We start from the raw sequence: 15,773 nt of genomic DNA on the forward strand, positions 1-15,773 counted from the left end.
ATTTGAGTCCCAGCACCAACATGGCATCTCTTAACTGTTTCGAACTCCAGTCTCAAAGGATCAAAAGCCACCTTCTGGCTGCTGTGGGCATCCGGCACGAATGTGGCACACAGACATATATATATAGGCAAAACATCCACACATACATAAATAAACCATTGTTAAAGGTGCATATGACACTGTGTTCTACTCCTCAGAATTGTTTCCTGAGCTGGGCATGGCAGCACACACCTGTAATTCCTGCAGTTCAAAGCCTGAGGTAAGATTACTTTGAACTTGAATTCTCGGCCAGTGTGGGCTACAAAATGGGTTTTAGGCAAGCGTGGATTTTATAACTGGCTATCAGGTCAGCCTGGTATACGCTAAGATGCTGTCTCAAGAAACCAAAACCCCAAATAAAATCAAACTGTCCTCGGATTAAGAATGTACTTGACATAGTTTTAATGGAACTTAGTGTTTTTTTCTCTCGCTAATGGCTTTCTAGAGAGCAATATGAACCTAGAACAAAAGCATGGTAACTGCTAGAATAAGAAATGCTTTGCCCTTCCTCTCTTTATGCTGTGCTCGCTCCTCTCATTCATTGTGTGTGAGCTTTATTCTCTGACGGTTCCTAGCACACAGGGAGGGCACTGGGTAGTGATTGATCACATTTGCTGGTGCTCTAACTGGGACTGGAAATTTTATAGTCTAAATAAGAGTTAGAAGTATGTCTTGCAGAGTCATTGGCTTGGAAACTATTTTCAGGAGAAATCATATCTCATTTGATTAAAATAAAGACAGAAAATTCCACGTCGAGGAAAACTCATTTGTCTTCTAAGAATAGCATTTCTAATAGTCTAAGAAATTAGGGGCGGAAAAATCAATTCAAGCTAATCTACCAGCTTGTCAGAAAGGGCCGCTCTCCGCAAAATATATTCTAGTTTTTCATCCAGGTTAATTTTAAATGTCTCAAGGGATAAAACACTTTTTACAACTCTTTGAAGTCTATTTTTAAAAATCTTATTGCACCCACTAAGAATGTTTTCTAATATGAAGCCTTCATGTTAAATAGTATTATACCACACTTTTACCACACTTTGTTTTCCTATACAAATGCCATTTTCTCCCCGGATTCAGTTTCTGCACTCTTAAGTTATTTCAGAAAAAACTGATATCCTCTCTCTGTCTCTCTGTCTCTCTCCAGGGTCTCATACAGCCCACACCCGCCTCAAACCCACTATGTAGGTAAGGATATGCTTGTGGTCATTTCTGCCTCCATCTCCTGAGTGTTAGGGTTACAGGTGTGAGCTAACACTTCCAGTTTATGGGGTGACACTGAACTCAGAACCTCATGCATGCTGGGTACTCACTCTATTATGAGCTAAGTCCCTGTCTTCAGAAACTAGCCTCCACTTAACCCAGAAGTAGATGTTTACTTTTAATGATTTCACTGTCTCTCTGTCTCACAAACACACACACACACACACACACACAGAGAGAGAGAGAGAGAGAGAGAGAGACAGAGACAGAGACAGAGAAAAAGAGACACAGAGAAAGACAGGGACAGAGAGAGACAGAGAAAAAGAGACACAGAGAGAGAGACAAAGAGAGAGACAGAGAAAGAGAAAGATCAGAGATTTTCCAGGTAGGCATGGGTAGAGGCCAGAGATTGATATTGGGGCTGCTTTCCTCAATTGTTTCTCTAACTATAACTGTTCGCTATCCCTCTTTTTAAAATATTTATTTATATTTTTATTTATCTATTTATTTATTTATTTATTTGTGTGTGTGTGTCTGTCTGTGTGTGCGTGTGTATTTTATCTGCATGTCTGTATGTGAACCACTTGTATGCCTGGTGCTGGAGGTCAAAAGAGGACATTGGACCCCTGGTGCTGGAGTTATAAACGGCTGTGAGCCACCATGTGGGGGCGGAGAACCAAACCTTGGTTCTGTGCAAGAGCAACAAGTGCTCTTAACTGCTGAGCCATCTCTGCAGCCCCAATGTCTTAAAATCCAAAACAAGCTGGGTATGGTGTTATATGCTGTAATTCTAGCACTAGGACTGCTGATGCAGGAGGATTGCCTGTCTGGGAGAAATAAAAAGAGCCTGCCCCCCCCCCCCCCTATACACACACAAGGTGCACTGGGACTGCTGGTGCAGGAGGATTGCCTGTCGGGGAGAGATAACAAGAGTCTGCTCCCCTCAAGGAAAAATAAAAAAAAGTCCTACAAACAAATAAGCAACCCAACAAAACAAATCCCCAGAAGATCTCTATATCTTTTCCCCCTCCTTTTCCCCCTTTCTTTTTTGGACTTTGTAATGAGGCCCTTTAGAATGCAAGATATTTGGTAGAAACAAATAAAGATTGGAAACCATAAGTTCCTTATTTGATCAAGGAGATTCTCAATTCCTTAGAAAATTGGCAGTGTATTTCTTGCCTATCTCTGGCATAAGGCACTTTTCTCTTATAAATGATTTCTAGTTCATTTTAAAATATCTCCTCTCTCAATGTTTTCCACCTCATAGTCCCCATTTCTTTTTAATTATCTTTGCATGAGTTTAGACTTGAGCATTGTACCCATTGAACATAAAAGTGATTCTCCCCCCCCCCCCAACCCTGCCCGCCATTGACAAGATTTAAATTCTTGCCTTATCTGGGTAGAGGATTAACTATGAGACGCTGTGCATCCCGGTACTCCGGACTGAAATTTCTGCTGTCTGATGATAAGGAAGCAGGGAATCCAGAAGGGCAAGGAGATAGCATGGAGCCTGGGGGCAAGATTGCCCTGAGCAGGAGAATATAAATCCTTTGCCGCCAGAGTCCATTCATTAATATCCTAGCTCCCACAGTAGCAGCTCCTGGTGACCTGGGGGAGGAGGGACGCACGTCCCTGGGTGCTTTTGTGTACATTTAATTGAATTTCTACCAATTCTTGACAGAGCCCTCTGCTACCACTGTTCAGAAACCAGGAAGTCTTAATGAAATTCACTAATGTGTTTTTCAGCAGTAAAAATCTACAGAAGCATTTGATTCATTTTCCCTTCTTAACAAAGTTGATCATGGATTAAGACAAGAGTCAAGCAAATAAACAACTGAGCAACAACAAAATAAAAGATGGGAAAAACCTGTGTGGTGGGTTTCCCTAACAAGGACCACGCGTGACTTTTCAGGAAAAACATCTCATTGAGAAGGTGCTTATGCTATACAGCAGCCTTGAAGAAATTGGGGTTCTGTCCCCAGTAGTCCAGTGTCTTTTGGAAAGTCACTTACGTGACTTGTCTGGCAGCACCCTCCTTTGAAATAAAATTGTGACTGTCCGTTTGAGGAAACATTGTTAGAAACTGAGACTCAATTGAATTTCTGTTTGTATCATGTTCAGTACACAGCACTTTAAATAAGAATAAAACTATGAAAGTTATAGGTCTCAGCCTCCTCAGTGCTATTATCTTCTTACATAAAACAAAAACAACATAATAATTTTCTCCATATTTGTGTTTTTCTGTTTGTGGTATTACTTAAAGGCACAAGCATAGTTGGACATGGTAACACACACCTGTAATTCCAGCTCTCTAGAATTGGAGAAAGGATGATGAGGAGTTCAAGGCTAGCCTCAGCTACACAGTGAGTTCAAGGCCAGCCTGACTAACAGAAGACTTTGTCTCAAAACGAAAACAGAAAGCCAACAAGCCCAAAATGAGCAACCAGACAAACAAACAAACAACAACTTTTCTACGGGTAATGCAGGGATGCACACAGCACCTCCCTCGAGGTGAAGGGATTGGTGAGGATTAGGTTAAACGAGCTAAGGAAAGCGGCTCACCAGCCCCTGGCAAATGCTCAGTAAAGCTAGCTATTCTCTAACCAGCACCTTGTGATGCCTTCTGACTTCGCACTCGTGTTCTGACATTTACTCCACTCTATTCTTGCTTATGAAGAAGGTATTCTCTCAGATCTCTAAATGTCAGAACAGTCCCCAAAGAAACACACACCCATCAAGATAAAAAGGTAGTGTTGTGGAGAGAGTTACTATCTAGATAGCATTGCAAGCATGCACTTTGCTCCCCCTCCACTCTCCAGGGTCTTAGTATGTAGCCCTGACTAATCTGGAATTGGCTCTGTGCCACCCAGATTTGCATTTGGTCTTTTTGACAGTGAAGTTCAGGTTAGCCTTGAATTCACTGTCCTGCCTCAGCTTCCCTGGTGTCTGGGCCATCACAGCAAGCAGATCTGCCTTAAGGAAGCCATTGCCATCTCTGGGGTATAAGGAGGTAAATGCTTATGGAATCTAAGACTTGGTGTAGGGTTGATTCTATGTTCTTGGAAGTGTCCTTTCCACTAACATCCCTTGAAACACCCACACCTCCACTTAGGAGGGCTTTTGGCCTTATAGAATTTTATAGAATTTGCAGGGGTAATTTTTAAATGTGCTGTTCCCAGCGTTTACTTCATACTTAATAAAACAAGAGGTCAGAATATTCTTGGAATAGTTCATTTCCTAAGAAAATAGTTCATGTGTGAGTCAGCACTAAAACCCACTCTCAATAGCTATCAAAATTGCATGAGGTGGTAAAATGAGAAATGATTTTCTTTGCAAACTCAAACGATGAGGTAGAGAGAAAGCCAATTATTTATTTATAACATCATTGTGCGGTGGCAGGCTTTCTCCAGTCCAGCAAAGGTGGTGTTACATCCTTAGCCTGCCAAGGTACCCAACAATTCTCTCCACCTTAAACGTCCCTTTCAGGAACTGAGAAGAAAACGTGGGTAGGACGCAGGAAGGAAGCAAAGGGGCGTTCAAAGACTGCTCTCCAGTCCCGGCTAGTCTTCCCTGGAAATGATTAAGGGAGTTTCCTCCAGCAGCTGTGGGATGCGCCGTGGCCGCCCCTTCAAGACTGGCCGGGAGGTGACGTCCCGACTCCTTCCGCGGACAACCCAAGAGAATGAACTTGGGAAGCCGGCGATCCGGTCGGCACACAGTGGCTGGAGAGCAGGTGCGGAAGCTTTTCCCGGGTGATCCTAGAGACTCTGCGGGTTTCCGGAAGGGTGATTGCATCAGGTGTGGATCAAGGAGCCTCCTCCGCCCAACCTGGCGCCCACCGCGCCTGCGCGTCCCGCCCCTCCCCGCCCCACCGCCGCCGTGGACTCCAGCGCGGGTTTTCCTGCACGTCGGTGTAGACAGCCTGGAGAGGGCAGGCGCGGTTCAACCCTGGAGCTCCGGGGAAGCGGGTGGCGAGGTGGACTCTGGACATCGGCAGGGAGGAGGTCAAGGTGGAAGGGTAGCCTGCTGAGACCACCCGGGATGACAGGCTTTCTGGGCCTGAAGGCCACAGAGTAGAGTCTCAAGGCTCTCTGCAGTTTGTTTTATCCAAGTGGGTATTTGAACCCTAATCTTGACTATTTGGGTAGCCACAGGGCTCATTAGACCTGTCTTGGGCTGCAGAAACTCAGTCCCAAGAGTGAACACTTGCGTAGATTTATCTATAGCCGTACGGTTGGACTTCAGCTGAGTCTGAGGGAAATACTGACCATATAAGAAGCTACGTAGGATGCAAGAGCCAGACTCCAGTCCATGGCGACCCCTTGGTTCCCAATAACTCAACTCTGAGCATGAGCAGTTCTCTTTTACAAGTCAACACTTGTGCGTGGTTCTAGCACATTCCCCGCTGGAGATAGCAGAAACAGCATTTCACAGATGGACGTTAGTCACTCTTCTGGACTCTAACACCGCAAAGGCAGGGATTGGGATTTTTAATTTGTTTCTATTTCCGGGTCTAGTAGGAGAACTTGTGAAGCCTCAGTAAACAATGTATGAAGAAGAAGAAAATAAAAAGCCCACTTCCACTGTAGGGAGGACAAAGTCTCAGTTTATTACCTGAGGGAGGAGTGGGTTGGAAAACAGCCATTACTTAATAGTTACAATTATTTTTAGAACTACCTACCTAAAGGAGATGGAGGTAGCACTCTGTGTATATAATAGTCCTTAAGACTAGTCCTCGGTTGACAGCCACACCAGCATATGGGGATTTGTTACAGGCGTTTTGGGAGCACAGCCACTCATTCACGTCCTGGGAAAGGGGCCTAGCATTCTGCTTTAGCAGCCTTCCCAGTGAGTCTGACCCAGGCTCCAGTTTGGCTCAGTGAAGAACAAATTAAGGATGCCCAGCTGCCTGAAGTTATGTCCACTTACTGGCTAACAAACCGGTAGCAAGGAGATTATGGTTTTCTTTTCCGCAGGTGTGTTTCTCGCCCGGCATTATCTTGCTGTGATATTCCGGTGCAAGAATGTTCGTGTGTGTGGCACATGTCTGGGCGTTGCGGGAGGAGGTGTCAGAAGGCAGGAGAAGTTTCACCTTTCAATGTTCAGCTCGCCTGGCCGGCTGTGGGCAGCTCTCATCTGGGAATATTTTTCCATTCTAAAGGAACGCAGACGTGTGGGAGACGAGTTCTCCAGCTGCCTTTTGGTGCAGACAGACGCCAGACCACCTGGAGGGGATACCCGGGCTGCCCCGCGCCCCCAGCTTCTGGGTGTCACCCTGGCGCCCCCTGCCTCCCAGCAGTGCGGCAGCCGGGCCTCCTCCACCTGCAGGGGTCGCCCTGGGAGCGCGGCCCGCCCCCTTCCGCTGCGGCCTCCGCCCCCGGCCCCGCCTTGCTGGGTTCGCCGGGCTCCGCCAGGCCCCTCAGTGCCTCTCCTCGCGCAGCCGCCGCCAAAGCCTGGAGAAGTGGAATCTTGCCGCCGCTGCTCCCTGCGCGGGCCTCGCGGAGCCGCACTGGGCATGCTCAGTCGCCGGAGCCAGTGCTGCTCTAAGTAGGAAGCTCGCGTGCTGCAACCCGCAGCTGATCTGGGCGCTCAGCGGACTGCGAGACCTAGGAGCCGGAGCCGGAGCCGATAGAGCGTCGCGTAGCGCTGGTGAGCCACGCTTTCCTCCGTGCCTTCAGCCCGGGAATCCGGGGAGGGGGGTGGGGTGGCCCGGAGTGCGGCGCGGGAGCCCGGCAGCTGGCGAGCCTGGCTGCTTGTGCCTCTGCGGCTGCCGCTCGGTTTCTGGCGGTCACCGCCGGCCGCCCAGCCGCAGCCCCAGCTGCAGCAGCTGCCGTTGCATCTGCAGCAGGCACCCGCTGCGGAGTCCTGCGCACCCCGCACCCGCGCCGCAGGGCCGGTGCTCTAGCTGCGGGCTCGCCCGTCACTCCCATTGCTCCTTCACTCCCATTCGCAGCTGGGGCTCGGCAGGGTAGGGCGAGGACACTGGGTCGCAGGGCTGTGCCCAGGCGGAGACTGCGGAGGGCAAAGTGCGGGTGGGCGCGGGCGACGAGCAGCGCACGCCCCCTTACCCTGGAACCGGCCTGACCGCCCGGCGGCGCGCTCCTACTAGACACTTAAGAGACCTGGCCAGCGACTCCAGGGGTGCAGGGAACCCTGCTGCCCAGAGAGAAGGGGGCAAAGTTCCTGTCTCTTCTGCAAAGCAGAGAGCATTTTAACTAGAAAAATGGCTGTGTGCCTAGGGCTGGATCAGGGAAGCCGGTCATCGGGGTCCCGAACGTCCCACTGCTTCTCGCTGGGAGGAGTGGTGTCTCATACGCCAGAAATGACATTTGTGCGAAGAAAACTAGCTGGGCGGAGGGAGGGATGAGGAGTCCCGTAGAAACAATGAGAGGTGGTCCCTCCACGTCTTTGGCGGAGAGGCGCAAAAGGCCAAGGGCGTGTGGGGCTTTAAAGAAAAAAAAATTGGAGAAATCAGATGGAGAATTGGGACCGTTTTTGTAGCCAGGTTTCTCACAACCACGATTGTCCCGATCACTTGGGGATGGACTGAGCGGTTGTAGAGGGCTCACGTGGAGAGAATTAGGTCAGTGCCAGAAGACCAGTGGGCTCTTAAAAGGGGAGTTTTAAAAAGTCCTGTCATTGGCTTTGCATTGTGCCCGATGGATGACTTAAATCAAAGTCATAAAAGAGCATCATAAAATGATAGCAATATCATTTTAATTTCATGAAATAAGAAACTTTGTGGTGCTGCCCTTTTTGTTATTTGTTTCTTCATTTCACTGACTTAATAAATTATGGCAGATGCTCATCTGTTTTAGGATTTGGTCTCATATTTTTTTCCCCTCTTGTCATGATATTGCAGATCGTTCCTCGAAATGGCCATGCTAGACCTGAACTTATGTGGCTGACCTTGTAGAAACAGGACACTCGAGGGATGTTTCTTTATGAACTTAGAAACAGGCTTTGTCTGTTTGTACCTTGAAAGCAGAATTTGCTCAACAGTTTCTCAGAATTCGGAGACTCTTAGCAGTCTTAGAAATGGCATCTGTTTGGAAAGATGGTATTTGTCCTGAGGATGGGGACCCCTCCCTCTAGGCAGACAGAAATGTGATGAGAGCCGGGGTGTCAGGAGTGCAGAGTGGTCCCATCTGTGGAGTGTGGGTGTGGGGGTGGCGCGGAAGGTGGGGAGATGCCACAGGTACAAGATGTCCACCACTGTCCTTTTGAACTTGATGTGCTAGATTGGTAGGTGCCTTCAGAAAGTTCTCAGAAATGGAAGGCCACATGCCACACTTGCTCAGAACCTGTGAGAAAGGTCTCAGCTTGAGACCCTTTTCTGGTGAAGGTGCGGGTGTCCTTTTACACTGTTACAACTTTCTCTAAACTGTTCACCTTCAAGGACCCGGCACAATCCTCCCTTCTACGACTTCATAGTGTAGGAGTTGAAACGCTTTGAGGGTCTGCAGGGTTCCGGAGGAATCTTTTACATTTCATTTCTGTAATATGAACAGAGACTACAGCATTGTTTAGGGAAAGACAAATATTACAAGTCCACGTGTGCAAGCAATATTCTGGAACGGTTATTTTGTATGTCATGTTTCTATTTTCTGAGGACTTTTCCTGCCAGAGGAGAAACAGCAAACAAACATTGGATTCTTTTTCTGTTACAGCAGGAATCATGAAACCCTTGCCATGACAGTTAGACATGTGTTCTGTTGCTTACCCAGACTAGTGGGTATCTAAATTTATCTATGAGAAATGGAATCTTAGTATCTCTCTATTCCCCCTACATCTTTAAGACAGACAATACCTTTGTGATAAAACACCCTAACTATTCCAGAGATCTGCTACAGTGTTTTGTGAGACTAATGGCTCCATACTACAAGGCATTTAGGATGAGTTTTAGGAAAATACTGTCTTAAGTTATTACTGATTTTGAGGGTGATACTTTCCTTCCCTGGGTTAAGGAAACTAGCATTTGATCACGGTCTGTCACATGACAGAACTGATATTAAGCTTTTTGCATATACTGTCTGGTATGTGGTATATGTGTGCGTGCATTTATGTGTATGTGCTTGCAGGTACTAGTCATGTGCACATGGGATGGTCAGAGGGCCCTTGTAATACTTATACTTTCACCTTTTTTGAGACAAAGTTTCTTCTTCATTGTTCATGTCTATGTATGCCAGGCCAAGTGGCCTGAGAGCCTTGGGGAACCGTCCTGTTACCGTCCTGGCTTTAAGGACGGTTCTGGGGACTTAAACTCAGGTCTGATGGTGTCACCTGTCCAAGAAAGCTCCTCTAAGAGGCGGAGACTTGTAACCCCGTAGCACTTTCATTGTTAAGTTTTCTCTCCTAGGAGAATATTTCAGTGTGCTCCATTTTTATTCCCTAAGCGCTCTCTTGCAAGACATCTACGATTTGTTGTTAGGATGAGGTTTGATTAGAATAGTGTGTCTTCAAAATGATGTGGGTGCTTGTACGGCCCTTCCATATGTATTTTAAAATGGTTTTGTGTTCATTTATTTTTCAGCCGTGTTGTGCTAGCAAATAGAATATAATCTTGGGATGATAAGCCCGAAATTACCCATTTTGGAGTGTTATTAGCACACATTCTGTGTGATGATGTGTGTTGATGGCATGTTTTGCCGCTGTAATGGCTCATCAGAGGCAGGGTGACAGCTCTATAATTATGGATCTGGTAGAATTTGATAGAAGGACCACCAAGCAGGGCCTCCACAGACTTGGCTTGCGTGTCCTGCCTTCTCTTTTACTCCAGCTCACTCTGTGACTTGGCTGTGTCAGTTCACATCTTGGGGTCCCAGTCTCCCCATTTGTAGAATGAGGTTTGCAGTAGAATGTGCCCTCTGGTTGTTGACTGAGTCCTTCCTGGCCTGGTTCAGAGGTCTGTAATACAGCCATTCAAGGGGTGGGGATTCGCTTAGAGCATAGAGCATAGAGGCTGACTTTGTGCTTCTCAGAGCCTGTCCTGTCCTTGTTTTGTCTAATATTCTTCCTTCTTGGTCAGTTCCTGCCTCCCATTGAGTTTTTCCTTTGCTGCAGAGTAAATGCCACACATGAACTCTGTGGAGTCATGTCCTTCTGGATAGGAGACAGCTGGGATTGGGCCAAAATGTATTTGAGTTGGAACTTTTTGTGCCATCTGAAGAAAGACTTTTTCTGCTTTTAGGCTACCAGGTCATCTAAGATCCTAGCAGCTACAGAGGAGACATACCGAGTCTTGGTTGCTGGGCTCCGTCTTGTATGCTTTTAGTAGTCTTTCCCATGCTGGATCCTTCACCTTCTGCCTTAATGAGAGTTGCAATTCTTGGCCATAGGAATTGCCACTGCCATTTAATGTGAGCATCTTTAGTGGCTTGTGCGGGCGTTTATGGTCGGCTGCTGCTGTAGCAGGAGTGCCAGCTGGATGATGATGGGATCGAGAGCAGGCCTGTTCTGAGTTATGCATGCATTGCTCTCAGAATGTGCCCAAAGCCTACAATTGTTAATGTTTAAGTGAGGCAGGAGAGGATAGCCAGAGTTATCGCACTACTTAAGAATAGTGAGGACAGTGACACCAGTGTCCCTGGCCCTCACTGGGGGGCGGGGGGAGAGGGAGAATCAGGGCTCTGAACCCCTGCAAGGAAGGAAGGAGAGTGGTAAGAACGGAAAGTAGGGGGAGGAGGTAACTCATCATGTGGTGAAGACTAGAGAGCCTGGATCTGGTTAAAGGCACGGGAGGTCAGCAGAGTAACTTACTAATTACCTGACAACAAAAGACACAGACAAAGCAAGAAAGAATTAAAGGGGGGAAATCCCAATGTATAATTTCCTGGTATATAAAATGTATAAAATGCATGAGTTCCCAGAGGCAAAGGAGAGAGAGCATAGGGAAGAATAATGAGGTGGAAATAAGCATTAAAGGTTTTCTTTGTGTTGGTGACTTGAGAATGTTCGGAAGTTAGCCACTGTGCCCCTTCCCTCTTGTGGATGCTGCCGGATTTTGCCTGCTGGGCAGTACAGTACCTGGAGTTTCTGAAGTTTAGCTATATTGGCAAGTATGCTTCAAGAATGCTTGGAGTGGGAGGAAGTGTGGCTTTGTTATTTTTAGTTGTCTAAAAAATGCAGAGTTTTGAACTGAGCTGGAAGGAGGAGCGTGCATTTGGGAGGATGCAACTGGAGGGGACTTTGCAGAGTTCTGGAGAGGAAGGGCGAGTTCCTTTGCCGGGGACGGAAGGCTTGGCATTACTGGTGAGACAGGATGTAGCATTTCCCATCCACCACCCTAGAAATCAGATCTGAATTCGTATGCATGGTAAACGTGAATGTTTTGTGTATGCAAAGCACAGTGCCCGCCTGAGGGCTGTGAGTCTGTCAGGGACATTTCCATCGTCCTCCCTGCAGTGATCATGATGATGATGGGGCCGGAGCCTCATTGGCCTTCATATGAGGAGAGGTGCCCGTTTTCTTTGAGATTATACCCTTCCAATTTTGGGGTAAGACTCTTTTGTGAAGGAATGGGAATATTTTCATTTGGCAGCTTAATGGTCCATGAAATTGCTAAGCCTGGGAATCTGGTCCTGAGATGCCGAGTACTGCCCTTGGGATTGAGTTAGTAGCGAAGCCAGACCAACACATAGAGCTTGTGGGTGGGCTATTGGAGCCCTGGGCCTTCCAGGAATGCAGAGTTACCCCAAGTCCCAGGAGCTGTGAAGGAACTCATTTTGAAAGTGCCCTGGGAACCAATGAGTATTTCTGAATTACAGCCCAAGGACGACAAGCAGAGGGCCAAGATGAAACATGGGGCCTGCGAGAGCAGACAGGGCGAATGGCCGAAACGTGACTCCAGCAGGCAGGCCTGGAGATGTTACTTGGCATTTGTTTCTTTGCCTGCAGACCTCTTTCTGGCAGAACAACATGCTTTTGCAATTCGAAGGAGGTGATTCTAGGAATTGCTGTTGGAATCGAGACAAGTGAAATCAAGAATTGCTTAATAGTCGACTTAGTGTGGGCCCCCGTGCTATCACGCCCTCCTGGATGAGCCCGAGATGGCTAGAGGAAGCTTAAGAATGGTTGGCCCCTGGAATTGTTGGTTTTCACCTTTTTGGTGTTGGTGTTGGTGGTACTATTGGGGTGGGCTCAGGGGAAGAAGAAAGCTTCTAGGTTTAAAATAATAGTTTTACAGAGTAAATAATGCGGCTTAGGTTACGCTTTAGAAATCTGTGCTTCGTGGGCCTGGAAAGATTCCTCAGTAGGGTACTTGCCATGCAAGTGTGAGGACCTGAATTTAATTCCCAGCACCCATGTAAAACCTAGGCATGGTGTCAGTAATCCCAGCACTGGAGAGAAGAGACAGAGAGATGCTCGGGACTTGCTGACCAGCCAGTCTCATGAAGTTTACCTTTCAGCTGCTTCCAGAGCCCACAGTTAGCTGGAAGCTGCCTGTTGGTGGTACAGTTATCTCTGCTCAGGAGTAACCCTCAAGTGCAGATGTCATCTGAGTACAAATCGGCTAGCAGGGTCCAGATACGATTTCCAGACACTGGAAATTGAGTTTCTCTGTTAACTCTCTGGGAAGATTCCAGGATAGATTCCTTCTGTAAAAATACATACAAAAGCCGGGCAGTGATGGTGTACACCTTTAATCCCAGCGCTCGGGAGGCAGGGGGATCTCTGTGAGTTCCAGGCCAGCCTTGTCTATAGAGCAAGTTCCAGGAAAACCAGAGCTACACAGAGAATCTCTGTCTTGAGAAACCCAAAATAAAACAAAATACAGGGGAATCTGGTAGTTGGCTCATGCAGGCGCTGGAGGGCTGAGTTGTTGGATGAGAATTTCAGGGTCTCCCCAGCAGTCCCAAAGCTAGCCTGAGGTTTTGGCTCCTGTGGCCTTGGCTTGACACCCTGGGAGAGATGGCCTGTTTCTCTGGGCATTCTGTGTGTTCTTTGCTGCCGACTGTGTTCTTTTGTTCAGTAGACTTGTTCTAGGCAAGGGCCAGGCTACCTTTTACATTAAATAGCTTGCATTGCTGGGCAGTACCGTCTGTAGGTAGAAGTACTGTGTATAGCTGGCCAGTACCGTCTGTAGGTGGAAGTACTGTGTGTAGCTGGGCAGTACCATCTGTAGGTGGAAGTACTGTGTGTAGCTGGGCAGTACCGTCTGTAGGTGGAAAGGGAAGCCTGGCATGAGCTAGGTTTCTTGGGTTGTTTCATTCTTGGTGTGCTAACGTGATATAATTTGTGGCCATGACTGAGGTCTGATGAGAACACTCAGTTACTGGGGCGTAGGTACCATGGGAAACACTCCTAAACCATAGGGTCTTCCTGCATTAGAATGGAACTTTGGATCCTTGCCAAGACACAAGTTTCATATATGTCTCTATAGGTCATTAGTGAAGAGAGACTTTTGGTGACACCCGGAGACCTTGGCTTCAGGGGCTCATTCCTTTGTGCAGTGAATGTTTATTGAGTACATAGTTGGTACCAGGCACTGTGCCCAGTCCAGGGAGACGGAGGAGCGTGCCACAGTGTTGGTGGTGGCAGGGTGCTGTGGTGGAGGCCTGAATGGGGTTTTATAGGGGTGGTGAGAAAGGAAGCTGACTCTCCTCTACAGAAGTGGGGTGCTGCAGGGGCAAGGAGCTGTGGCGAATGGCTTCTGTGGAAGTCCCCATTGCAGAAGCCTTTCCTTGGCTCCTTCCCCACCCTCGGCTCCCTGGAGCTCTTGCAGCCCATTTCTGCTAACATTGGGATCCCTTTGTGAGGGTAGAAATGTGGCCGGCCATTTATATCTCTGCAGATCCTGCTGGTGGCGTGTGTGTGTGTGTGTGTGTGTGTGTGTGTGTGTGTGTGTGTGTGTGTGTGTGTGTGTGTGTGTGTGTGTGTGTGTGTGTGTGTGTGTGTGTGTGTGTAGCACTTTTGCCCTACAGGACACATTTGGCACTGCCTGAAGACATTTTATCTTGGCTCTTGCGGTAGAATGACTAGCCTTTGCAGGTAGTGGTCAGGGATGCTGTTGGTCAGTGTACAGTCTATAGGGCAACCTTGCCCTGTGGAGAATATCAGGTGTTGGTGTTGAAAAATTAAATTCTTGGGGTCTTGGTATCGCTCTGTCATGTGGTAGCCATGTGTGCACCATGAGAGGATTCTAGCTGGACACCATAGTTATGCGGCACCTCGCCGTCCCCACTGCAAACAGGAAAGCTAAAGTATTTGTCATGGTTCTGAGGACCTCAGATGTTAACAGGGGTTCAGGGTTTAGACCACCACTTGGCAGGCACAAAACCCTTAGACATTATTATTACTTTTGGTTTACCAAGGTTTGCTTTTTGACTCAAATAGCTCACCTTTGGGGGGTCCTTAGACCACCCCTCGATGTACTCTGGTGTGAGAACTAGTTGTGTTTCTCACAGTCCTAATTTGATTATCTTTCTCTGTTCCCACCCCTTGATTCTAGGGCTCTCAATAGCTTTGCCTTTCATCATTTTTTTTCCCCAGGGACCCAAATTTATGCCCTTGCCAGACCTTCCCCTAGAGGGCTGAGAGAGTGATATTTATGATTTTCCTAGCTTTGTCTATTTCGGGAACGGTGAGAAAGCGGGAAGCGGGTCAGGGGAGCTGCTGCATTGCTTCCTGCCTGATTGTCACTGCTTCCTCCACCGTGAGATTCAAAAGTGGGAGGCAGGTGGCAGTGCCTGCATGTGACTCTTCCCTCTGCACCCACTAGCTCATCCCCCAAGCTAAGTGCCTACTACTTCCAAAATATCCAGTAATTGGGTCACAACATTATCTGCCTGCCAGGAATCATTTCTGAGAATCAAAGGAAAGACGCAGGCTTCCATCAGTGAGATTTGAAACATCTCTATGCTCTGTTTTACGGCTATTCCAAAAATAGAAACAGAGGAAAGCCTCTTGTCATCTCAGTGAGGTGGCTGTGTCTTCACGGCCTAGAACTGTGTCTTATTTTCACTTTGTAGAAGCATTCAGAGCCCTTTCTACAGGGAGATGAGCCTTTGTGGACTCCATTCAATGGATCAAATTTACGGCTGAATTTTGTAACATGAGTTTCAGGTTTTGGATGCTGTCAACAGACTACAGAGAATGTTAAAAAACCAAACCAAAACAAAACAAAAACAAAAAACCCCCCAAAACAAAACAAAAAACTCCCCAAACAATCCTAAGTGTCTTAGTTACTGTTCTATTGCTGTGAAGAGACACTGGGACCAAGGCAGCTTATAAGAGAAAGCATTTAATGAGGGCTTGCTTATAGTTTGGAGGGTTAGTCTATTATCGTCATAGTGGGGAGCGTGACAGCAGGTAGACAGGGCACTGGAGCAGTGGCTAAGAGCTTACATTGTATCTGCAAGATGTTTGCAGAGACAGAGACGGAGATAGAGAGACAGAGAGGCAGAAATAGACAGGCACTGGATCTGGCCCAGGCATTTAGAAACCTGAAAGTTTATCCCCAGTGCACACTTCCACCAACAAGGCCACACCTCCTCATCCTTCCCAAACAGTTCTGCCAACCGAGGACCAAGTAT

The 15,773-nt window shown here is 47.5% G+C and overlaps 1 protein-coding gene across 8 annotated transcripts in view; it reads left to right on the top strand.

Annotated features, from left to right (window-relative positions):
• Positions 1-6,645: 6,645 nt before the first annotated feature.
• Positions 6,646-15,773, top strand: part of Apbb2 (amyloid beta precursor protein binding family B member 2) — a 325,526-nt gene continuing 316,398 nt past the window's right edge. For all 8 annotated transcript variants that reach the window (XM_038324988.1, XM_038325004.2, XM_038325021.2 and 5 more), the window contains exon 1: positions 6,646-6,888. The gene's annotated coding sequence lies outside the window, so the exon portion shown is untranslated. The remainder of the gene's footprint in view (positions 6,889-15,773) is intronic.

This window comes from Arvicola amphibius, chromosome 1 (genome assembly GCF_903992535.2).
Source record: "Arvicola amphibius chromosome 1, mArvAmp1.2, whole genome shotgun sequence".
Classification (NCBI taxonomy): domain Eukaryota; kingdom Metazoa; phylum Chordata; class Mammalia; order Rodentia; family Cricetidae; genus Arvicola; species Arvicola amphibius.